General features: G+C 39.0%; 1 protein-coding gene across 31 annotated transcripts in view; it reads left to right on the plus strand.

Annotated features, from left to right (window-relative positions):
- The window catches only part of PTPRD (protein tyrosine phosphatase receptor type D), a 2,309,169-nt gene that overhangs the window by 1,747,070 nt on the left and 538,005 nt on the right, over nucleotides 1–24,094 (plus strand). Inside the window, exon 1 of one of the 31 annotated variants that reach the window (XM_054519903.2) lies at nucleotides 13,142–13,374. The exons of the other annotated variants lie outside the window; for them this stretch is intronic. The gene's annotated coding sequence lies outside the window, so the exon portion shown is untranslated. Of the gene's footprint in view, nucleotides 1–13,141; nucleotides 13,375–24,094 lie in introns of those variants that run through there. 31 annotated transcript variants of the gene reach the window in all.

Here is a 24,094-nt window from a genome sequence, read left to right on the forward strand (position 1 = left end):
AGCAACACGTGTACTTATTTGAAGGTTTTTAAAGAGTATAAGACAGAAAACAGGGAAAGGAGGGGGCACCTGGTGGTCTCAAACAGGATGTCTGCTTTTTCTTCTTAGCAGGCAGGGAATAAAAGGCATAAAGCCTTTCTACCCTTTTGGATGCCCAAGGATATGGCAAACTGCCTGTGTCCTTTTCCCAATATCCCTTTCGCTTTGAAGCGCTATCAGGACAGAGGGTAAAGTTCTGAGAGAGCCAGAGGGGTCATTTAGGTCAGGTGATCTGAGGGTTCCACCCTTCCTCCTCCTGCAATGCTTCCTTAAGGCCAAAAGAGCCAGCACATCATGGTGTGCTGAACTCCCGTGTGTGTGTGTGTGTGTGTGTGCATGTGTGTGTGTTCATGTCTGTGTCTTATAACCCTGTTTTCTATTGCCTGAGAGGAAAAGTGCCCAACTCTTTGGAACCTCTCTTCTTTTGACAGACACATTTCCCAGCAACTGTAACCAGAATAGTTGGAGGGCTGTTACACACGAGGGCATTACTAAGGTTGGGGTGGTGAACCAAAAGAATCTGGAAAGTTTGAGAAACAGCAAGATGAGGTGGTTGACACACACTTTCTTTTCCTTTAATTTTGAGGGTTTTTTCCCCCTTGCATCTTCAATTCTAGTCAAGTGTATTTCATTCCAGACATAAAATCAAAATACTCTTCTTTCCAGTCTCTGTGTGGATTAGGAGTAATTACAAGGTTAAAACAACATTGTCTCCTCCCTTAAAATCTGTAGTTTTATTCTACAGAAGGTTTTTTTGAGGGGTCTGTTTGACTGTCTTTTTTTCATGTTATATATGGATGGCATTTCCAAAGTAGCTATTATGCTGTTCTAATATAATTTAAAGGTCAGGGGATAGCTACCTAAGACTGTGTCTTTTACGTTTAAACCTTTTTTTTTTTTTTTTTAACTGATGGAAAGAGATATATACCAACACAAATAGCTCATGACCAATTCTCTCCCTGAGTATGACAGCTAGAACTAGTGGTTCCCAACTAAATGCTAAAGCCCCTGAAATGTCCCAGCAGGTTGCTGGGTTTGTACTACAATGTCCGGTACAAATTTCATGTAATTACAGCTGACTGCTGAAGGAAGCCTGTGTTCTCGGCAGGCTGTTAGGACCTTAGTTATGGCCAGAAGGGTAGTGGGTAGGATTCAAACCTCCTACTAGTGCCAGCAGCTAGAGGCTTTCTTCAGAGCAGGGACAACTGACTGTAAGAATAAACCAGCTGTGCAGAGCAGAATTACATAGCTTGTAGATTTAGGTAAAATGGTGCCACCTGTGATTTTTTTTTTTTTTTTCCCCTTTTAAGAAGTACAGAAGAAAGAAAAAGGCAAATCCTAGAAAAAGGCCTCTAGCTTCTTAGGAAATGCCAGAATCTGCTCACTGGATCATTTTTCTGGGAGCAACAAAACAAATCAATAAATTTGAATTGAGTTATCATGGTGGTTTTCAGAATTACCTGAGAAGCTGGCCAGCAATTCTGACTCCCGGGAGCTGGCCCAGAGTTTCTGATTCAGGGTCTGGATCAATCAATGAGTCTGGGTCAGCCATAAAATCGGTGTTTTGCCACTTACGAAATTACTAGGAGCCTTAAAAGATATCTCTTAAGGTTCTCTGTGACTTATAAAGTACCATATAAATGTTAATATTTAACTAATAGAGTGTGGATACTGTACCTCTTATTTGTTAGGCATTACGTTAACTCTTGGAGAAATCCATGTGTCCTAGTTGTAAATTGATAGTTTTCTATTCTTAGAGTTCACCAAGAATACTTTCTTCTCAAGAAAATGAATTCCTTAAGCCAAAAATTACAAGCAATATCTTTCTCTCTCAGAAGTAGTCGTTTTGTTGTTTCTGATTTAATTCTGAAAATAACACAAAGGCATCAAGAACCATGACTAGTTTCAATTTGCTTCCAAGGAGGGAGTTTTAATCTTTCTAATTCTTTCTTTTTTTCTTTCTCTTCTTGTTTTAATCACAGATTTATTTGGGGGTAGGGTGGTTGGAATTTAGGCTAGTTTGATGGCATGGCTTCCTCTTTTAATTGGACTGCAAAGAATAAAAATCATTAGAGGATGTTTGTATTGTATTTGGATAAAAAGGGTTTTCCTTAATATGTGTGCCTTGCTCATAGCCCACATTCTTAGAATGACTTGATAGTGCATAGTTCACATACCTCACACACAGTGGAGGTTTGATTGAATGAGCAGCAGGATGAATGGGCATACATGAAAACTAAGCAATAAGATATGCTGAAAACACCACAGGCATATATAAAATTTGGACTGCATTTCATTTGTAGTTACTACTTAAAAATGGAATTCAGCCAAAGATCATTTCTTTTTCACCTATAAAATAAAAGCACTTTCACAAAGAAACCTAGAGCTGGGAGAAAAAAAAGAAACAACTTTAAAGATAATCTAGTTTAGTGATTTTCAAATTGTGCTCTCTAGAGCTACAAAGCAAAGTTGCTCCAACTTTGGCTAAACATTTGAATCACTGGGAAGATTTTTAAAATATAGATGCTAGGCTGGGCACAGTGGCTCATGCCTGTAATCCCAGCACTTTGGGAGGCCAAAGCTAGTGGATCACTCGAGGCCAGGATTTCGAGACCAGCCTGGCCAACATAGTGAAACCCCCTTCTCTACTAAAAATACAAAAAAAAAATTAGTTAGGTGTGGTGGTACATGCCCCTAATCCCAGCTACTCGGGAGGCTGAGGCACGAGAATCGCTTGAACCTGGGAGGCAGAGGTTGCAGTAGCTGAGATCGTGCCACTGTACTCCAGTCTAGGCTACAGAGGAGACTCTGTCTCAAAATATAAACAAATAAATGAATTAAAATATAGATACTAGAGCTTCACTCCCAGAGAATCCAGTTCAGCTAGTATGTGTGGGCTGGGCACATATGTTTTAAAAGTTGGTACAGATTCTAATGCACAACCAGGGTGGTGAACCATCATTCTACGGGTTTGCAAGTCCAAACATTTGGACTCCTGATCTGATAAATACAAGTATGCTCCCTGGAGACAATATGATAGAATATATTAAACTGGAAAAAATGGGAAGTGCTTGCACCCTATAAAGTTTTCATTAAGTTCAACAACAACAACAATGTAATCTAGAAAAATTCAATTATACAGGGTTCTATTATACACTCTTATGATAGGACATTCTGCAGGTGTCCTATCATACAAGGGATACACAGAAGATTAGGGCCTAGTGTTTTCCATAAAGATTTTACAAGGTTGGCCTATGGCAGAAGCATAGAAAGGAAAAGAGAAAAACAAGTATAAATATAACTTTAATAAAAGGCAGGTGTGCTATGAATGGCACAGGTAAGATTGAATCACAGATGAAATATTATTGCTTTCAGCATTTGCACTAATTTCTCATCACTACCCAGCACATATCTGAAAACTGAGCAGTTTTGATATCCATCGTCTTAGAACACAACCTGTTTTTTAAGGGAACGGCGGGTGCAAGGATTTAAAAAGAAAAGAAAAAATAAAAGAGTTGTCCTGTTCCTTCTTACCTCCCCTTGATTTAAGGTAGGATATTTTTTAGAGCCTGGGACTCACGTAGCAGGAGGTCTCTCTGAGGAAGGAAAAGTAAAAAGCATGAGTGCCAACTGTTCTTTTCAGAACAGTCTGCTTCTAGACTGCTGGACCCTTGTGTCTTTGCCAATGGGGAGGGCAGAGCAGAACATCTGCCTCACTTGATTTGCTTTTGTGCTTCTCCAGGACAAAGACTTAATAGTCAAGGTCATTTCATCTCCTTGCATGGATAATGAACAAAGCTGAGAGAAGGAAAGAAAGGGAGAAAAGGAGAGAAGGAAGAAAGAAGGAAGAAAGAGAAGAAGGGAGGGAGGGAAGGAGAGATACTAAAAGTGTCCGTCATCTGTTGTTCTTCATATTGGTCTTAACTCAGAATCTTTGGAATTTTTTTGTTCCCTTCCCAAACACAATTATCTGACACAAGAACTTGCAAGATGTGATTAAATAAAGAGGCCTTTCAATATGTGATTAAACATAAGTTTGCATAAATTCTCACTAACTCCATCTACTCCCCGCTTATAACATTTTGCCACTCCAATTAATGGACTGAACTAGTCATTAAATATATCTTGGAGGTTAGTGCTTTCTATTATCTTTTACCCAATTTCAGTAGAATATTCAGTACAAGAGAGAGTCAAAGAATCAGATATTCTAATGGAAGTAGCATTCATATGTGGTAGAGGAATCAGGAAAAAAAAAAAACCGACTTGATGAGATGATTCTTAAGGGATAGATAAGTATTCAACATGTGGGTGATCATAAGAAAACTTTCTGGCTGAGTAAGAAATATGGATAGTTTTATCCAGACAATGCTGGAATTTAGGCTATTGGTAGAAAAGAGGTAAAGATTAGAATGGAAAAATGGGCTCAGGCAGCATTCCATTTGTGGTAGATCTCGAATGCTGGTAGAACATTTGCACTTAGTTATAAAGTATGTACTTAATCATGAACCACTGAGGTTTTTTTTAGCATGGGAGTTACATAATCAACTTGTGTTTTATTAAGGTTAATTGGGGAGCATGTTGGGGCATAGTTTGGGGCCAATCAGGAAAACAATGGGAGCAGAAGAATATGCAAAAGATTATTATTGTATTAGTCCAGAGAATAGTAGAGATATTTGTGTTAGAAAGATGGGCTTTTGGTGGTAAGAAAAGGAAAGAAAACATGATCTTAAAGAACTGAACACAAATAAATAACCAAGCAGGAATGGTGCTTCTACATTTATAAAACAAGCACTAACATGAATAGACTATGTAAAGTAATCACACAGTTGGGAAAGAATAGTTTTGGTTTGCCTTTTAAATCTCTCCAAGACTTGTTCAGTGTTACTAGTAATTTTGGAGATGTGGCCAATGAGTTTTGAAAATCAGGATGACTTCCAGTAATATATGTTCCTATAGGAAATAATGTTTACAGGCAAATGAATGCTCTGTTCATTTAAGAATATACCAAGTTAAAAATGAAAATGTCAACACCAGTTAGAAGTATAAAGGATTTTTTGTCCACTGAACTGATCAAATTATTTTGACTTCTTGTAGGAAAGCATGAAACTTTATAATCATTCTCATCAAAAGTTCTGTGGAACTACGAATCCATCCACTCCTGTTAGACTCTATTATTATTCTTTGTCTGGGACATTTTGGTGTGTGTTGTGATTAGTGAGGCCTAACTCTGACCAAACTCTAGGTCGTTGTACCTTTCAGCACAGTCTCAATAAGAGGCAATATTAACATGACATCTAACCAGGCCACAGTGGTATCTAAGCACATGCTATCATATTTTGCAGCAGACATTTTTTGAGATCTGCTTATAGTGCAGGTTCTGGGCTTGCTGGTGATGAGAAGAGTGTGAAGACACTCACAATTTAATAGGGTGAAATTATACACAATAAAAATACAGTGAGACAGGAAAAAAGAAGAAAAGGAAAAGAATGAGAGCCCAGGAGCAGGGGAAATTCATTCTATTTAGTGGACTATACAGGAGGCTTTATAAAGACAGTGATATATCATGTAAGATGTGCACCTGACAACTAGTTCATTTCCTATTTCTCTCTTCCTATTTCTATCCTTCCCTTCCTTTACTTTCTGAAATATTTATGAAGTGCCTATTGTGCTTAAAGCCCTATGATAGGAGCTCTGGGTTCCAATCAGACATGAATCCTGCTCTCAAACGACTGTGAAAACATTACATTGAGTATGTACACCAAGTAGAAATTAAATGATCCAACACAGATTCTTGTTTTCTGGTTTCTTGTTGTACTGGCAAATGCCGCCTCCTGTACTGAAAAATTTGTTCTTTCTGAAAAATTTGGACTGTCCCTGGATGGTTTGTATTATGATTAAAGATAAGAAAGATAGAATTATAGATTTATTTTTAAAAAGTGATAACAGAACAGACTTTACATCAACCAGATTTACATAAATGTAGGCTACATGCTAGATGATGTGCTATTTTATCCTATTTCTATCATGCTTTGTGCAGATACCTGGCCCCAAATTTTCTTATTCATTGAGAAGACAGAGAAAAGTATAATTATGGCCAAAATACTAGCTTGTACAAAGCTGTTTTCTTTATTGTGTTTTTAATACAAGTGTAAGACAAGAACAGAAGTATAAGACAAAGAGAAAACATTAGAAAAGTGGCTGAAATATAGTAGTCTTGATGCCTTGCTATATTCACTGTTTTGAAAACTGTTACTGAATGCACAAGGAAACACCCCCAGTTACTCATGAGGACTCTGCTGCATATGGGAAACAAAGCGAGATCTGGAGACAGTGAGATCCTGGCCCAGGATACAATGACCAACTTGCCACTGGTCATTTATACTCCCTGAACTGCATAGGAATGTGCTCCCTGCAACATGAAAATCAACGTGTGGTATTTCACTTCTGAGTGAGTTTTTGGAAACCATCCTCTGAAACCCTGTTAGAAAGAACCTTTAAAAATAATTTCATGGTTCTGTGTTACTGCTTTCTTTCTAAAAATGTGAGAGCTAAAGTTGGTTGGTGGACGCAGAAGTCTTACTAGCTTTGAAAAACTGCTGCGCTTCGTGTTTTACTCCCGTTTATTTCTCTCTTCCTAACCATTGAATCTTAAAGCACATTCTTTCATTAAGGAGATTCAGCACCCTCTAGAGTAGTGGATTGTGAGTCATTAACAGCCTGAAGCACGTCCGAGTCTTGAGAGATAAGAGTCAGGCTTGTGCAAATGAAATTTTAAACAAATGCTGCAGTACTTTTGTATCTTTCTATTAAACAGTACAAATTTTGGTTGACCATGGAAATAATAATATTGAAGTTGAAAATTTAACTTCCTTTTCAGGTTATGTCCCATGATTTGACATCCTACAGACAGAGAAACAGAGTTTTCCTTCTTTCAAAGAATCCTGTCACCCCTCCTCACAACTATCTGTGATTCATTTCCATTGTGTTTCCCATTCTTGCGCCATTCAGCAGGATGGAGCCTGCTTCATCAGTTTTTGGTCTCTGTAGAGTGTTCCTTTATTCAGTGATTAATTACTAGCTTTCTGGTGACTTCTTAATCTTTTTCTGTATTTTAAAATATTCCTTCACTTCAGAATTTTCTTACCTAAGATACAAATAGTGAATGGAACATAAGTAACTGCAGTTGCTTTCCTCCCTAATCAGCTCTGCCTTTCCTACTGAAGATATAATTTAAAAAATGTATCAAGACCCATAAAAGTTAAAACTTTAAAATAAACACTAGGCAATTTGTTTCCTCAGTGAAACAAATTTAGAAGTTAATAACGGTGACAAAAATGTGTTTAGACCTCATATAACTAACAATGCACCCATTTAGGTTAGCAATAGTTTTATTTTTTAAAAATGCTGCAAAATGTAAAGATAGGTGGCCTCTAAATGTTTATACTAAATAGAATGAAAAAACAAAACCAATACACAATTTTATTGTTAGGAAACACTGAAATCCACTGCTTAATGTATGCATTAATGGGGCTTCTTGACAAATCACCTGTTAAATTTTAGCTGACAGCTTGTCATATATTAATTATAAATAAGTGTAATATACGGCTATCATAATGTATGCAACAAAAAAGAAAAAGGAAAGGTAATTAGAGTATATCCTTTGTTTTCTCCCTTCACTTCTTGCTCACAAGAAAAAAATGACCCAGTGTTTCACTTGGGTTGGGACAATGCCAATGGTTAATGGAATGCCCCAGTCTACTAAAGAATTTAATGGGAATATCCATTTGTCACAGTCGCATGCTGTAATATCCAGTAGCAGAGCCAATAGAAAATAGCATCGTACCATAACGTCCTCTACACACTGCAGGTGAGGGTGAAATGCAGCAGCTGAACAGATCAGTCAGTGGAGAAGGTCTGGCTTTTCTAGGCCTTTCTTTGTGAAAGATGTGGATTTCTTTTCTTAAAGAGGACAGTGCTGCCTAACAGCAACAAGAGATGCTGCCTTGAAGAAAAGGAAAGTGTATTTTTTTTCACATGGAAAAAGAAAGCATAAATGACGGCACGACATGTCTCAAAATCTCTAGCTGCCTCCTTGTCTACTGGAAGCCCACTTGTTTGTAAAGAATCTTTGGGTAGTGGAATCAGAACAGGTGATTTCAATCATCAATTAGTTCTGAGTCTGAGCTTTCAAATCTGCAGAATGGGAGTAATGACACCTAAGCATGCAATGTTACTGGTAGAATCCATAGAACTACATGGGTCAAAAAATTTAGCATGGCACCTTAATTATTATCTTCTTTTCTTCTTTACAATTGAATTTGAATGATAGGGTTGTCTGGCTGCTTTTTAATTTATTTTTGAGACAGAGTCTGGCTCTGTTGCCCAGGCTGGAGTGCAATAGTGTGATCTCAGCTCACTTCAACCTCCACCTCCTGGGTTCAAGCAATTCTCCTGCCTCAGCCTCCCGAGTAGCCGGGATTACAGACACGTGCCACCACGCCCAGATAATTTTTGTATTTTTAGTAGAGACGGGTTTCACCATGTTGGCCAGGCTGATCTCAAACTCCTGACCTCAGGTGATCCGCCTGCCTTGGCCTCCAAAAGTGCTGGGATTACAGGTGTGAGCCACAGTGCCTGGCCTTTTATCTTTCTTATGTGCTAGTTCTGTGTTTGGCCAGAGCAAGCTACTGAGAAATGCTGTATACCTTAAATTTGAAAAATACTCTCTGAAATAAAAATAGAAACACATGTAGAAGTGAATATTTAAGTTATCTGAGGGCTGAAACTATTAATTATTGTTTCATTTATGTATTTAGCAGTAAGTTAATGAAATGTATTAGACATAAGCTAACACCTATAGGAAAAGGTCTCAGATATTAGTTTTAGTGTTTTATGAAATTCCTCACTATCTTCTGAACATGTCACTTGAATCTATGCTGTGTTTCTCCATTTAGCTGGATTTAATAAAAACCCAAGTCAGTCCTCACAAAGAAAATATGATTAGCAACAATTTATTCCATACCTTGGTCAATAATTTATCATCACTATAGAAGTGAAAATATCAGATTTGAAGTCAAACAGATCTAGGTTCAAAATTCTAGCTCGGCCACTCACTATGTCAGCTTGGCCAAATTACTTATCCTCTCTCGTCCTGTTTCCTCACTTATATAATGGGGCTAATAATACTTAACTACCAAGGCAGTTAAGATTGGAAACGAGGCAGTGCTTCCAAACTTTTAATCACTAGCCACATGATCAAAAAGGAAGTTTTGCAAAAAAACAAACAAACAAAAAAACAACTTAGTATGTATAATGTACTCTGTGTTTTTTCCTACTTTTCTTTCATTTCAGAAATTGTTTATGACCCACTAGATTCACAACCCACATAAGGTCATGATGTGCCTTTTCAAAAACGGGTGAACTTCAACATGCTTAGCATGATGCTTAGTACATAATGCAAGTTTAACAACTGATTACTATTATTGTCATCGTGATTATTTTTAGTCTCCTGTTAGGATGCCTCATGATAAATGAGAATAAATCTTCCAAGTACTTCTAGGAACTAACTCCTTTGGATGGGGTCCAAAACAGACTCATACTCATCGTATGCTGAATTATGCACTAGAGGGGGTTGTGCTATAGCAAAGCTCCTGTGTGCTATTTATCACAGAATGTTAGAGCTGGAAGGAAACGAAGAAAATGTCTTGTCCTATTGCTTCATTTTTCCTTCATAAAAGTATTTGGAGTTTTTAAAATATTCTATATGTATTGCTCACTGATAAGTTGGAAAACTGGCTTCTTTGATCCAGAATGTGGAGGTGATGATGAATAGTTGGTGGGACGGAGGGCACTGGATCATGATATCTGAGTTCTTGTCCTGCTTCTGGCACCAAATAGTTGGATGATTTTAAATTCTCAGGGTCTTCGTTTCTTTACCTGTAAAAACGAGGTAATTTCAACAAAAGATTAGCCTGCTTCTGATATTCTTTGACTTAAAATTTCCAAATGGTGAACCAGTCCAGAAGTTTACTAGATGCTGCAGCATTAGGACACTCTTTTGTTGCAAATCTGCTCTGAATATATTAACATGAGTGTAGCAGGCTGCAGTCTCACTTCCATTACTACTCAGATGTGCAGAGAAACTTTGTCTTCTCTATTTGCTGTATCTCCCGTTTTTCAGCAGCATCACCCTGAATAATTCTCCGTCTCATTCGTATAATAATAACTCAGACTCTCCAGTCACCTTAACCCATCCCTATTTCTTTCTCTAAGATGTTTGGTTGTAGTAGAGACAAGAACATCTAGGACTTCATAGTGTCAGAAAAGTTGGGCTTATGCCATTTACTTGTACTGTCCTCTGTATCCCCTGATTTCTGGGTCCCTTTTCTACTTGCTAGCTTAAATCGCTACCAGTGGTGTAAGATGATATTTCCTCAACTATGTTCCCAGATAGCAGTCAGATTTACCAGCTGGGTTCTTCTTAAATGAGGTCAGATCTGCAGGCAGAAGGATACACTTCTTTCCCACAAAAGTAACAGCAAAGGAATATTAGGGGTTTTAAAACTTTCTGTTTCTCTAACATGCAACTTTGGATGAGGAAAGTAGGATTGCCAGTTTATGGGGGCACATGTGGCAATGACAAAGCCAAGTAGGAGTTTACATCTTGGGTGGAATCACCTATGGGGAGGCTGAGATTTCTGGATCCATCCTTAGGTCACAGGGGGCAAGTGTCCATCATCCCTGCACAGCTTTTCAGCTCCTGTGAAATCAGAATGATTGGAGGGTAAACCTAGCTTGGAGACTTGCACAGGAATTGATTTCTTCCTGATTTTCACTATGACCCTAACCATAAAAAAGCAAAACCAAAAAGCCAAGAGACAATCATGCAGGGATGCTCCTCCCCCACCCCCAAATTGCTGGAAAACTAAACTTCGTTTAGAGAGATTCCTTTAAAAAATATGTGACTTATTTTTGGAGTACATAGGGGGCAGAGGATTACTGACCAATCCTTCGGTGGTTTTCAGGAGCACAGCATGCAGATGGTGGAAATAAATGGGCAGCTTGAGACAACAGTCAGCATGCTGGATCATTAAGTCAAATCTAAGGGGGTCTGTTTACCTTCGCTCTTTCAAAGACAGCCTGGAAGTCTGCAGGGATAAGTATTGTGTGTATGTGCTGGCCTGAACACAGAATGAGCAATGGAGGTGGCTGGTGAGCTCTAGGTTTACTTTATTTAACCTTTCTGACCAAGTTTCTAATAAATTTTGATGGGCCAACTGCCAATGGTGGCTTCCAGGTGCTGACTTTTTCCACATGCTGGAGATCCTATGAGTAGTGAAGAAAATTAAAATCCATCTCTTAGCTAACAGTACACACAGTACACCTTAGTCACCTTGGGTTGTGTGGATGAAGAGTGCATAGCCCAACAACTGGGTGCTTGTCTAGGGAAGAGGGTGTTATAGTGTCCTTCAGAGAAGCTGAGGAGCACTGCATTTCCAACATCATAAAAGCAAGTGGCATGAAAGCAAAACAAGTTATCACACTAAGATTTTGGTTCAGTACTTCCCAGTCTTCCTCGTTGCCTTCAAAGTGGATCCTACAAGCATCCCCGAAAGAAGCTGCCAAGGTGAACTGGGGCGGACACAAACTGTGTCTCATCAAAGCACGCTCCCTATATTATTATCACTGCTGTCAATAGGGCGCGACCAGCATTTTTTCCTCCTTTGCGCTGGGACGCAGAGCAGGAAGCGCCCGGGTGTGCATCTCTTAGGAGATGAGTGAATCTGTTGGAGAGGGTCTTTTCTGGCCTGGTGGATGGATGCTGGGGAGTGACGTCACCCCGCCCCCTCCTCTGGTGTGTGTGTGTGTGTGTGTGTGTGTGTGTGTGTGTGTGTGTGTGTGTTGCCTCCTTCACCCACCACTCCTGCCTGCCCCTCCTTTATCCAGCTCTCTGGCCCTTTCAGTGGGTCAGTGGTCCAGATTCAGGGATTCGCCAGCGGGCGCAGCGGGCCCAGCTCTCCCCGCGTCCGGGGGCACCCACACTCACACTCACGCGCACACACAATCCCCCAGCGCTAGAGCACAGCAATTCCGTGGGATCCCCAGCACGTTACGAGGATTTTAGAAATCACCCAGACAAGGAAACAAAGAGAGAAGCCTTTCCAATTACTTTCCTGGGCTTTTTCGTTTAATTTCCCCCCCTCCCCAAACCACCTCGTCTGCAGCCGTAACTACCAGGTTCACGCCAGGTCCAAAGACTGGGCTGGACTGGCCACCCCACCTCCCGGCCCTTGACTCTGCTCGGGCCCTTTCCCAGGCGTCGCCTCGCACCCCTCTCCCACCACGAGCCTCAGTTTCTGGTTACCTCGCGTGCGCTTCACTTTTGGGGGGAAGAAGAGAAGGGGAGGGAGGCACCGAGGGGGGCAGCCGAGTTGCTATTTGTGGCCAAAGAATCCGCTTTAAAAGAAGAGGCAGCAGGAAGGAGGAAACAGGAGAGGCGGAGGGAGGAGAGGAGACGCGGCCCCGGACCCCCCAGCCGCGAGCGGCGGAGCATCGAGGAGCGGGAGGAGGAGGAAGAGGAGGAGGAGGAGGGAGAGGAGACAAACAGCGGCGGCGGCGGCAGCGAGAGAAGCGGGCGCAGGGCGAACAGGAGGAGCGGGAGGAGGAGAAACCGCCGCGGAAGCCGCGAGCTCAGAAGGGCCAAGAGGACGGCCCGGGAAGAGGAGGAGGAGGCGGAGGAGGAGGAAAAGGGGGTAGGGGTGGAGGGAGGGCGGGGGGACGCGCACCCTTGGATGCTGGATTTCGGGTTTTTGGACTCACTCGCTGACTCTCTTCCACTTCCTCGCTCTGGACTGGGCTGGCCGCACGAGGGCTGGGCGGCGGCGGCGACCAGGGGGGCTACCGCGGCGGCGGCGGCCGCTGCTCCGCGGGATTAAATTGGCCGCCCGGAGGCGGCGGCGCGGGCCGGCGCCGGCTGCGCGGCCGTGGCGGGGCGCGAAGGCGCTGGAGGAAAGTGCTGGTGGCGGCGCTGGAGGCGGTGGCGGCGGCTGCCCGGGGCCAACATGACCAGGTAAGTCCCTGGAACTGACCCCATCCGCCCCGCTGTGTCTTCCCCTCTTGCTGCCCCGGAATCGCCCTGCGCCCGGCTCCGGCTGCCGGCGCCTCCCGGGCCAGAGCGACACGCTCCGGTTTCCGCGAGCCCGGCGCCCGGGCACAGGAGCGCACAGTTTGCTCCTCTGAACCGCCTCGGGCAGAGGTCCTCTCTTGCAGGGTTCACTTCTCGCCTGAAACCTCAGACCCGGGAGAGAGGCGACTCTAGAGAATGGGGGTGTCCGGGTATGTGTATTTGTGCGACCCCCGCTCTCTCCTCCTAGGGTGGGCGTAGTATTGGGGGGAAATGGTGGAGCGGTGGGGCAATCCACCCTTACCCAGGGATCCTGCCACCGCCTTTTTTAAAGGCAGGGATTACTGTTTTAAGGAGGGCTGATTACGGTGAGGGGGCGATTTCTTTTTCTTTCTTTCCTCTGAACTAGTGGGGAGAAGGAGAAATAGCAGGAATCAAAGTCTACGCAGCTGCCATAGAGGAGGGGGATTGTTTGGGAGACCTTTCGGTGGCAGAATCAAAGCTCGTAGTTCAGCTGCGGGAATCTGGTGTACTTAACACACACATTCATTCCGTAGGGAAGGGAACGCATCATTTATAATGAAGAGTCAAAGTTGTAGGAAACAATTTAAAAAGAAAGCCATGAACAAACCAAAGATTCTTGGCTTTCCCATAGATTTATTGTAGCTTTTATGTAGGTGTGTAGAAGACTTGCATTGCTTCTCTGGACGTTTTCATTTAAAAGCACTAGAAAGTGATGTCAGTTTTTAAGTCTTATGCTTAAAAAAATCTTGAACACCAAGTGTGAGCTTGGCTTTCATTAATTGGGTGTTCCAGGATTCCAGATAGTGTAGCTCCATTCTCCAAAACCAGGACTATCACAATTCACTTTTATTGTTTCCAGTTCGCCTCCCAGTACGCTACTTGCCAAATGTCTCCTCTGTTTTCTAAAATTCTTAGAGTAGTCCCCCAGCCTCATCTGCAGTTTGCACCTTCAGTATCTAGGAAGATTCCTGAGGGATCGTTCTCCTTGTATTTCCTCTTAAAGTTATATATATATATATTTACATGCTCAAAGACACAGTGCCAGTGACTTAACAGTGTAGGTCACACATTTTGAACCTCTCAGAGGCTAGTAACTGCTTATGACTTGAAATAGATTTGCTGTTAAATTTACTGAGCTACAAATGTGGACTTTATCCTTTGGTGTATTATTTTCTAACCATCCTGTAGCACATCTGTGGGGAGTTAGTTCAACCATAGATACTTCTGACCATTTTGAGTATTTTTTTCTCTGTTTCGAAGTGCACACACCAACCACTCAACTTAAGTAAAACAAGGATGATATACCAAAACTTGAAACATTCTGATGTAAAGGGATCTGTAGATGATAATAACTTAAGATTAAGTTGTATATGTAATATAATAATACCCAGTAAAAGGCTTAGTATCTTACTTACTTTGAATATATATTCTGTTTTATGCTACAGACACTATAGCAAAAAGAGAACACATTTTCAGTGTTCCGTGTCTGACTTACGGACACAAACATCCTAAATGGACAATAAAATTTTCTCTACCTCCCACATTCCATAATTATGTACTGTACTTTGCTTTTCAATGGAGCTAGCAATTCTGTGGCAGATTTCTTAAATTCACCCTCATGCTATCAGCTATTATTGTACTTTCAAAGTGTGAAATTGACAAGCTGGTCAGTTTCATGAATTCAGCTGTCAGATTGTGTCCAGTTAAAAATTGCTAAAAGCTGTAAATGTGCCTGCCTGGAATTTTCTTTTGTGAAGGAAGGACAGCAAGGGGATGGGGGATTAATGGGTGTTATTAATTGTAGATCTTTTAAAATAGATGGACTCCAGTGTGAGTTGTATCACTGGCTGTTACTGGGAAATACGTTTAGATTTTTACTCCTGTAAAAGTGGCATTCAATTTTTATCTGTATCTTATTTTAAATAGTACTTTGCATAGAAATCATCTGTTCTTATAGCCCTCAGTAATATATAATAGGAATGAGATTCAAAGAGGAACAGTGTCTCTCTCAAATATATTTTAATATAGTTGAGTAATATATTATTTTTGCATGACATGTGAAAAGGTGGATGAATTAAACATTTTATTGTGTAGGTTACGTAACGCAGATTCTTCTTGGGCCAGAGCAGTTGTGCAGTTACTCAAGTAATGAAATGCAGCAATTTATTTTAATATATGTGCGTTAGAGTAGATAACCATAGATGTAAAACTGCTTAAAGTATTAAATACAGTGATTTGATTTGCCTTTTAAGATTGACACTTATTTAAATCCAGAATATCTCAAAGTCTGGAACTAAGAATTGGAATCCCCTCATCTGCTGCTATTTGCTAAGCCACTAGGGGCCTGTATAACTTTTCTTATATCCAGGAGGTATCCTGGTATGGCATATGCAAACCCTTCCTAGAGAGACATTAAGAAAAAAAAAAATTCAAGTAGGCATTCCCCCAAGTTTTTGTTTTTTCCTTTTTAATACATTAACTCATACTCTGATACTAGTTATAGACAATGATTAAAGACTATTTCAAGAATTTTATTTAGGGCTTCTCTGACACTATGATTTTTCATATAGAATATGAAAAATAGAAAAGAGAGAAGGTATTGGTGCAAATTCATATGTGATTCCAGTTCTCAGTGTATGGCAAAGATAAACAAGAAGGAACATTAATAACTTTTCTTTATAGGACTGATAAGGATGTTATTTGCATAATGTAGGGTTAAAAGATAAATGAAGCAGAATTACTTTAAGGGAAGTATAGGCATAGATTGATGATGTGATTAAACTAGCTTTGTAAGCGCTGTACAAGTTTGTATGGAAAGAAAATCTGAGGCTGTGACCACAGTTTAGTTAGCACTTGAGGGACCTGGACTGAAGACGCACTATACATTTTTAAGTGTCAGTTTCACAGATTTGAAATCGACCAGCCATGGCAACCTTGAGAGACATTAGGCAGTAAGGTCAAGTATACTTAAACTGTTCTTTGGTTGATTTTCAGTTTTTCAAACTGACAAGGGTGACTGTTTGTAAAAGAGTACACTGTATTTGCATATTAGATTTCCTTCAGACCAAACTTGATTTATCAAACCATTGGACAATTCTATTTTTAAAAGGATTCTATGCATAAATAAGAATTCATTAACACAATCACATATGAAAAGTGTAATTTCAAGAAAGGTGAATATTTCAAAGATGACTTCATTTTAAAACTATCCTTCCTTAGTTTACCTTTTATTTTAAAACAACCCTTCTTTAGTTTCATTGTGTATTTGCGGGTAGTATAAGAGTAAGTGTGTGTGTGTGCTCGTGTACTCTAACTTGTGATCCTAGGAGCATCAGACTTAGGTTTACACTTAAAATATCTATGCAGATAACCTTTAATCATGGTACCTTTTTAATTCTCAAAAGTTTCTAGGAATCTCGAAAATGAACTTTATGTTTTATGTAGTGTACTCAACTTAGTCGTCACGAAATATACAGGATTTGTATTACATGCCCAGATATATGAAGTGCTAAATATAGACATAATTGTCCAGTTTTCCCAGAGTATTCAAAGAATGCTTTACTTTTTCCTATTTTCTTAAAGTGATAACAGTTACATGTGATTTAAACCAAATTTAGTCTGAATCTCTTTTGGTTTTATGGAGTTATTTACCTTTTTTTGTTGTTATTTCATCTTTCTACTGATCAGTTTCTTTGAAAATATCTTTTAGGAAAGCTACTTACTTGTGATGGCAAAGAGGCAGCTTGCTGCCTCAAGCAAAACCAGTGTTTTAAAACATTCTTTTTTATATTATCAGTGATTTGCCAAGAAAGAGCAAAGAGAAGAGTTATTCTCTCTGTGAACTACAAGATTGAGAATTCCTATATAACACATCAACTGAAGAAATCTGATAATGTGGAAGAAGATTGCTTAGAAGGGATTTGTCAGTAAATTTCATTCGAACAAGCATCACTTGTTTAAGCTTCTGTAATTTCATGGCACAGTGACATTTCTACCAAAGGATAGGTTTGTTTGGGATACATTTTCTATATGGGTAATCTCATTTGCTTCCAATTAGTAGCTGGTAACACTTATTAAAATGTCATGCTTGGCTTACATTTGTTTCCACAAAGTGTCCAAATTCTCTCCCTTTTTTAAAAAAATAAAAATGCATTTCAGCTCTCCACAATTAAGCCCTTAAGAAAGATAGCTAAAAGAATATATGACTTGTGCTTCCTGATTGTTCATTGTGTGAAATTATAGCCTCAGATGTAAAAGTTCAGCATTTTCTTTGTGTCATAAGTCTTAGGAAGGTCAAAGAGCAAATGCTTATATGTTACAGCAGTCTCTGACCTAATGTAACCTAAATAATAATGTCATCACAATGGCGCTAGACTAGAGAATTAATGAAATAGAATTCTTACGAAACATAGTTCAAAAAATTACACTTAAGACCTGTGTCTCTCGTTTCTCTCTTAATAAATTACCCATTTGCTTTCAAGAAATCAACAGTTTGCATTTTTTCTCTTAACATTTTACTTATAAAATATTTTTAAGACTTAGACATTACGTACTTTATGTATTACATCCGTGTGTACTGCCACGCTCCTCGAAGCAACTCACAGGGAAAAAATGGACTAAAACTATGCCTGCAGTGCCTCCCTCCTCCCTCACAAAATGATTAATTCTGTATCTTCCTGTTCATTATTTTTAGTTTGATGCTAATACATTTAACAGGACCATATTAATACTACTCAGTTGGCCTATGACATTTTGAAAATCACCAAAAGGGAGAAAAAAGAGAGAGACGGCAAAACTGAGCTTTTTGATGGCTTTTTAACCTCTGCTGTCCTTCAAATCAAATCCCTATGTGTCATAGATGAGTAAACTAAATGAAAAAGATGACAATTTGGAGAGCTAAGACAGCTCATTCTGTCTGTAAGCTAGTAGGTCATGTATACCAGCAGGCAAGTAGTATTGAGACAACTTATGTTCTTCCCTCTTCACCTGCGACAAGCAAGCCTTGCTTTCCTTTGTAAATGGCTGGCTTTTACGTGGCAGGTCCCCACTTTGGCTCCTCCAGCATTTACAACAAAATGTAAGAGCCAAAGCAGCCATCTGAGTCAAGGCTTTCTCTTAGTTCTCTGAATTCATTGACCAGAAAGGCTAAGTTTGCTTCTTCCTTGACATTCAGATAACAATGTCAGGAGCATTGTGACCTTTGCCACGTGGCTATTTACTAGATTTAACTCTCGTAACTCTGTCAGTTGCGTGAGATTGATTAAATTTATAAATTCTCAATTGTCTTTTTCTTTTTTTTTTTTATTAACAACATCCCTTGAGCTATGTTCTTTAATGTAGCAGTAGCTAACTAAATTGAGATTTGGGAATTGTATTTAGAAAACAGTATTTCTCAGTACTGCTTTGGGGTCTGGAGAAATTGTACTTTCAAATACATAAAATGATCCTCTGTAATGATTGGATCACAAGTAACAAGAGACATCTTTTTTTTTTTTTTTTTAAACCGTCAGTAGATGGATTTCATTTATTAACTTAAAAGGGTTGTATTAGTAATGATTTTATAAATGGCTGGAAATCAGTTATTGTTAATTCTCATTTAACCATGCATACGTATAATACATATTAAGATGATGCTAAAGAATTGCAAAATCTCGACCAGGTTCCTTTCTTTTTAGGCTACAGTGAAAAGAACATTCAGTTCTTCTTATAGGAAGAACTAAATTTATGCCTCAGTTCTGCCACTTATTATCTGTGAGCTCTCGGAGGAAATGATAAAACATTTCAGAATCTTAGTTTCATCATCTGTAAAAGGGAGGGAATGAATAACCATACATGTAATGAATATCCAGTTTGAGCATACAAATTTATCTTATTTTGTATTTTAGATAATTCTTGAATGTAGAAGTCACGTAATGAACATACCATATTCAAGAACAGTAGTTCCTATGATAGAGTTCTGTTGTCTTCAGCTATTTGTTAAAAGTTATTGCCACTTGACTTAAAAATTAAGATCTGTTGGATACGGATGTTTTGTGTACGTTTATCCTGTTGGCACTCTGTGTACTGCTATAATTAGTGTAGTTGCTAGAACTATCTTTTTCTGCTTAGCACATTTATTAAAGTCTGTACATATTAGCATGGCATAGTATGTTGTTTATCTTAGAAAGCCTTTAAAGCAAAAGCTAGAAATAATTTTACCTAGAATGCACAAAGAGAACATTTCTCTTTAAAGTCTAAATTTTATTAATATATTCCTGAGGATATTTGATTTGGAGTTTCAGTTTGGGGGAAGACATGTTTAGAACAAAAGTTAATTAAAATACTGAAGCAGAATAAGTGCCTTTTTTTTTTTTCTTTAATGGTAGTGCATCTTAGAAAGCTGCTTAGACTTTTGCCCAGTGCAGCTGTCCTTCCCTGAAGTATCAGGTTTCAAGAGCAATGATGGATAGTGGGTGCCTGTAGCCAGTTGTGGGGTTTGCTCTGAGGTCAAATGTATTGATGGAGGTAAGGAATTTACTGCCTTCTGTCTCCCTAAGATTCACCAGTACAATTTTACAGGGAGAAATTAGACTAGACACATCAAATGCTGATCCAGTGTCTGTTTATAGGTCAACAAGACATTTGTTTTCAATGTTTAAAATAAAAATTTTCTCTGTCTTCCTTCCTACTGGCCCATCCCATCTAAACGGACATTTTGAATATGCTCTAATGATTTCTCACTACGCAAGTAGATCCTGGCTTCCCTGTGAAAACACATTCCAACTACTTGTAGTGGTAACATAACTGAAATATTATTAGAGAATTTTGAGAGAAAAACCAATTCAGACTTCTCTGGTCGAAATATCTCATTATGATTTTGTAGATACACTGATTTATGTCTTATTTTAAAAAGATCTATCAAGATTATTTGGCTAGCTAGAAATAAGAGTAGTTTGTTGGATGTATCTTAAATATTCTAAATCTACTTACTGGCCAGGTAACCATTTTTGCTTTTCTCGGGGAAGGGGAAGAAAAGAGGCAACTATGTTTTTCTAGAGGAATAAAATATTGGAAGCATCTTCCGTTGGAAATATGCCATGGATGGAAGTTGTTCTTTGTGAGTTACTTCTTTGACATACACTTTCTTCATCAACATGGAACTCTATCTCCATTTGATGTTTGGCATCTATGTCTCCATCTCCATTCTAAACTCTTTTATTTTCATTTTATCTGTATCCCCTTTCAGGTGGCCGTCTGTACTGTCTCCTGCCATATCTCTATCCACTTCTCATAGAAACGATAATTTCTACATAGATAACCTTCAAAATAAATTTCCTCGCTTGTCTCTGGAGTTCCAGACCTGCATTTCTATCTGCTTGTTACATGATTGGGAAATGGGAGGCTCTCCTGTATCCCAAACATTGTATTTTGTAAACCCTAAATATTATCTTCCATCCATATCTATTTCGCTTTTCTTCATACTTCATCTGAGTTATCCCTTGATTAGAAACCTTGGTGTCTTCCCTATCTCTTTTCTTCCTTTTATTCTTATCCTCAGGCAATTTTGTAGATTCTCTTCCTGTAATCTTTTCACTTTATCCTTTCCATTTCTACCTTTCCTATGTGTTCTGCACTCCATACGCAGCTTCTTAGGTGGTTTTTGTGTTTTCTCATTTCTCCTCTTTGAGTCTTCCTAATTTTTGCTTTATGAAAGGCAAACTTGCTCAAGTCTACTTGATCAAGTGCTCAATACTCAACACAGCCATCAGAGCCCTTTGCAGTCTGCTCCCAAATTGCATGTCCAGCCTTCTCCCTCACCATAGCTCTGTGATACTCTGCCCTTGTGCAGTATCACATTCCCTGCAGTCATTGAGGAGGCTGTGCTTTGGGGCACCTCTTTGGTTCTACCAATACTGTTCCTGGAATCTCCTTTCTCTTACAAGCTGTCCTCACTTGTATCCACTGATATCCTATTATTCTCTCATTTTCTAATGCTCAGTTCAAGTGCTGTTCCTTTTCGTTAAATTGAGTTGAACTCAAGAATTATGGACCAGGTGCGGTGGCTCACACCTGTAATCCCAGCACTTTGGGAGGCCGAGGCCGGTGGATCACGAGGTCAGGAGATCGAGACCATCCTGGTTAACATGGTGAAACCCCGTCTCCACTAAAAATACAAAAAATTAGCTGGGCGTGGTGGTGGACGCCTGTAGTCCCAGCTAAAAATACAAAAGTTATCTGGACATGGTGGCACTTGCCTATAGTCCCATCTACTCGGGAGGCTGAGGCAGGAGAATGGCATGAACCTGGGAGGCGGAGCTTGCAGTGAGCTGAGATTGCACCACTGCACTCCAGCCTGGGGGACAGAGCGAGTGACTCCATCTCAAAAAAAAAAAAAAAAAAAAAAATTTTTTTGAGTTGAGTAGAATTGAAACCGTAAAATGTGAAGAATAATGATTCATTAGAAACCTCTCACAATGCTCAGGACCCTGAGATAGGTAAAAATTAAAATTCCTTTATGGGGAAAAATTTCATTAATTTTCTCAAATTTATAGCTATAGCTATAATTTCTCAAATTTATAGCTATAGCAGTAGTGGTTGATATGTAATAGTTGTAATAGTGATTATTTCTAAAATTTACTGAGCATTTATTATATGCCAGGCATTCTGCTCAGTACCTCACCTTCAGTATTGTGTTTAATCTCTAAAATAACATTCTGTGTAAGTCGGATGGTTTTATTATTATCATTTCACAGAAGAGGGTTGATCCATGGAGAGATTAAGTAATTTGCCCAAAGTTGCATAGATAAAAGTAGTAAAGATGGAACATAGGGTCAAGATTTTAAGTCAAGCATCCCAACTTTTATCTGTTTCACTCACTCTTAACCTCCTCACTCTTGTATATGACATGATTTAAAAAAAATATTTATCTCACATCGTCCAGGCAAGTACACCCAATGACATGGTGCTTTCTTGACTCAAATTCAAGAAAAATCTATGTTTGGAGGCCAAGACAGGAGGATTACTTGAGCCCAGGAGTTTAAGACCAGCCTGAGCAACATAGCAAGAGCCTGTCTCTACCAAAAAAAAAAAAAAAAAAAAATGCCAGATGTTGTGGTGTGCACTTGTGGTCTCAGCTACTTGGGAAGCTGAGATGGGAGGATCACTTAAGTCCAGGAGATCAAGGCTGCAGTGAGCTGGGATCGTGCCACTGCATTCTAGTCTGTATAACACAGCAAGACTCTGTCTCAAAAAGCAAAAAACTAAAGAAAAAAAAAGGAAAAATCTTAAGCATTAATAAGTACATTGTCTCTCTACCATTTCTGAAGAGTATCTTCTGTTCTTTTCTCTGCTTGGGACTGGAGGCATTGAAAAAAACATTTTTTTACCAAAGGGGTTTTGATTCGATGACCTTTTTTTTTCTGCAGATGGCCTCCAGCTCTAAAATTTTATGCTATTCAGCCAGTAATACAACTGCCAGAGCTCTGGGGCCAGTCCTCGAGCAGAAGTGTTTAAATGAAATATTTCCACCAAGAATAGTTCTTAAAATCAAAAAGGCTGCCATTTTCATAGCTGCCCAACAGGTAAGAAATCAGAAGCATTTTTATAAAGAGAAATATAGATCCAGCAGGAATATCTGAAGAGCAGTCACCCATCAAAGAAATGGAATTATGCCAAGTGACTGTTATATATGCATTCTGCTTATTGGCAGCCTGCCCTATACCATTTTATCTGAGAAACTTTTGTTAATTATAATGTCTTCTAAAATACTCTTGTTTTCACTTCACCCATTAGTTTCATTATCAATAAGGGTGGATGATTTGATTATTTTTTCCATTTAACCTATTTTATAATAGTTTAGCCTCTTCTCCTTTTCTGTAAGTCTTCAGAGAACTATTTCTGATTATGGTTTTATAAATAATAAAATACAGGATCTTATATTTGTTTGATGATTTGGAAAATTATTTTTTCTCTGACAAGAAGGCATCCTGAAGTTTTAAATCAGATATGGTACATAAAATAAAGTTACATGGAAAATTATTTGGTCTTTTATGGCTTTCATGATATCTGAACAATTAAGTCTTCTTTGCCCAGGTTTCTAAAATGCTTCTCAAATGCATACACTGGCCTATTTAGCCATATGTTTTACTACCAGTTAATCTATAAACATAAATTCCTAGAAGCATGAAGCATGGTGTACTTTTTTAGGTAATATGTAGCAAGGGTTTTTTTTTTATAGTTAGGTTATCAATACACATTTTAAAATAATACTTATAAATTAAGAATGATAAGTTTAATAAATACTGTTATGTATATTCAGTTACTGATTTAAGAAAGGATTGCTTAAGTTTATTTTAATCTGACTTTTACTATTTAACAGACTCGACCTGAATTTGATTTATATGTACCAAAAAAAAAAACAATTTTAGGAAAATATTAATTTCAATTTTGAATTTTATCATTCAAAATCTGTTTTCTCTCAGTTACACTTGTATTATATCGAGGATACCAAAATAGATACTAACTTCCTTTCCACCAAATTATTCACTGTCTTCTCATGTTATTAGGTATCATCTGTTGAAAGGCCCCCATCTTCTCATGCTTGGGTTGCAGTCTCCTTGTGTTTGGTTTTGACCTCATCGTAGTTGTTTCTCTGCTCTGCAGCCAGCATGATCTTTAAGAAACTCAAATCTGATCAAGTCATTCCTTGCTTTCAAATATTTCAGTGGCTCCCTGTTCCTCTCTGTAAAAAGCTTGAAATATTCCTTACCAAAAGGCATCTGGCCTTTGATGTCCTTTCCTCTGCTTTGTCTCTTGCCACCTTGCCATCCTCATATTCATTTTCTCTTCCCCACTCCTTCCATCCCTAACACATGCACACTTGAGCCATACTAAAGTATTTGCTGTTTCCCAGATGTACCACGTTGACTC

This window comes from Pongo abelii, chromosome 13 (assembly GCF_028885655.2).
Source record: "Pongo abelii isolate AG06213 chromosome 13, NHGRI_mPonAbe1-v2.0_pri, whole genome shotgun sequence".
Lineage (NCBI taxonomy): Eukaryota > Metazoa > Chordata > Mammalia > Primates > Hominidae > Pongo > Pongo abelii.